The 2,259-nt window shown below is 41.4% G+C and overlaps 1 non-coding gene across 1 annotated transcript; it reads left to right on the top strand.

Moving 5' to 3' along the window:
• Window positions 1-1,161: 1,161 nt before the first annotated feature.
• LOC115833518 lies at window positions 1,162-1,276 on the top strand. The gene has a single exon (XR_004028928.1). It is a non-coding gene; the product is annotated as a U5 spliceosomal RNA (small nuclear RNA).
• The last annotated feature ends 983 nt before the right edge of the window (window positions 1,277-2,259 follow it).

Genomic DNA, 2,259 nt, shown 5'->3' with positions numbered 1-2,259 from the left:
TTTTTAAAGAAGGGGAATGCAAAATCCAGGAGAGCAGGTATTTTGGTGGGAAAGGCAGACATCATGGAGAACAACCCAGATATTAATGTTCCAGCCCCTGTGTGTTTATATGTCAATAGTCTTCACAGCTTACATATATATTATACATTATATTTATTATTTATTTTATATATATAATATAGTGTAATAAAATTTTAAGATAAAATATATTTTATGTCATATTGTGGGGCAAAGTCTTAAAAGATCTTAAGATGATTGATTTTCCTTGATAAGCTAAGGATTTGTAAGAATTGAGAAGAGAAACCAAGTAAATCTAAATTTTGGTGCAAAGGGCCCAAAGCGCATTTCTCCAGCCAACATTTAGAGCAGCCCCTGTCAGCTGATACAGCAGTTCCCTGAAACCCAGGATCCCTTTCCCAACTTGACTCCAAACACCTCAGAATTACTGAACTGGCTCATGTTAGCTAGCCGGCTGGCTTCCACCAGATAAGACCATTTGATATATCATGTAACCACTTTAGGAGTTTATCTCTTGATTCACCAGGAAAAATCTTCAGTCTAAAACATTAAACAGGCATTTTTCAAAGACTGGGAAAATAATGAACATTATCAGCAATTTCCTGCCATTCTTTGTGTCCTTGATGCTCCACGGTGAGAGTTCATGAACTAAATGGGGAGTATTGGAAAAGCCTTTTGGAGCCTGGATTTATGCTTGGGAGTTTTCCTTCTGAGTACAATGCCCTGCACATCTATGATTTGTTTTCAAAGAGAAATGGAACTATCTGACATATTTCTGACTTGGTTTTTAATTCCTCTTGTCCTCGTGTTAGTCTCATATAGAAAGTGTAGAGGAGAGATGAGGAGTAGGGAGGAGAAGAGGTGGGGACAGGAAATGGGAAGTAGGAAGAAAAGGGGAATTGTAGAAGAGAGGGAAGGGGGAGGGAGATGGCGAGAGGAAGGAGGGAAGAGGCGTGGCGAGAGGAAGTGGGAAAGGGAGTTGGGGAGGGTAAGTCACAGACTGAGCAACCACAGTTCCTCACACTGTGCTTGATTATTTCCATAGAGGTCAATCCATTTATTTCTTACAATCTGTGAGCTGAGTCAGGAAGCTTGCAACTCAGTAAGGCAGAAGCCTTAGATTCACACAGCCAATAATATTGGATGCTCTGGTTTCTCTTCAGAACAAATAAATATTTGGCCTTTTACTAAAGATTTCCATGGAGAGGAACAATTATTAATTAATAACCAAATTTCTGAGGTCCTGCTTAGGCAGGGCCAAGTAAATAATAATAAAAAATAAAAAAATAAATAAATAATGATTAGATTAAACTCCAGATCTTTCTGACTCTGAAACCAACTTTCTCCTAGTGCCCACCTCTGGGAACTGGAATTCCCGAAGGCAGTAATGCATTAAGGAGTGGGGGTCTGGGGCAATAAGATAGGGACCCCAAATATGTGGGGTATGCAAGGGCAAGATTAAAGGAAACTAACAAGGAATGGTGCATCACCTTGGGGTTTGCAACTTCCTGAGAACTAAGCTCTGGGAGAGGGCTACCCAGGCACCACAACCATCAATACAAGAATGCACTAATGACCGCCTACAGGGAGGCAGGGTAGGAGTTACAATATATCACCCACCCTTGTCTACAACCCTCCTCCAAAGCTCCAACATGGAAAACTCTCATTTCCCACCAAAAAGAAGAGTATTTGATCATTTTTGACTAGTCTTGCTAACAATTTCAGTGAACAAAAGGTAACAAAAGAAATGCGACAGACACTTCATTCTGAACAGTCAAGAACAATTGATTAAACAGAAGTGTGAAGAACCTTTGAATAAAGGGATTGATTGTGTTATCTGAAAATCCAAAGGCAAGGAAGGTAAAACTGGATGTAGACTTTAGGAAAACACATTTCTACTGATGCACAGAAAAGACAGAATCACAGAAGAAATAGTATCAGGGGACTCTAATCCAAGCTAGAAGCTCTGAAAATATACTTCTGGCTATTTAATAAGAATACCATAGGCCAGGCACAGTGGCTCATGCCTGTAATTCCAGCACTTTGAGAGGGTGAGGTGGGCAGATGGCTTGAGCCCAGGTGTTCAAGACCAGCCTGGGCAACATAGGGAGACCCTACTTCCACGAAAAATACACAAGTTAGCTGGGCGCGGTGGTGCATACCTGTGGTCCCAGCCACTTGGGAGGCTGAGGTGGAAGGATCGCTTGAGCCCAGGAGGTTGAGGCTGCATTGAGCCATGAT

This window comes from Nomascus leucogenys, chromosome X (assembly GCF_006542625.1).
Source record: "Nomascus leucogenys isolate Asia chromosome X, Asia_NLE_v1, whole genome shotgun sequence".
Classification (NCBI taxonomy): domain Eukaryota; kingdom Metazoa; phylum Chordata; class Mammalia; order Primates; family Hylobatidae; genus Nomascus; species Nomascus leucogenys.
The sequence above is the reverse complement of the archived record's forward strand: the minus strand, read 5'-3'. Positions and strand labels throughout refer to the sequence as shown.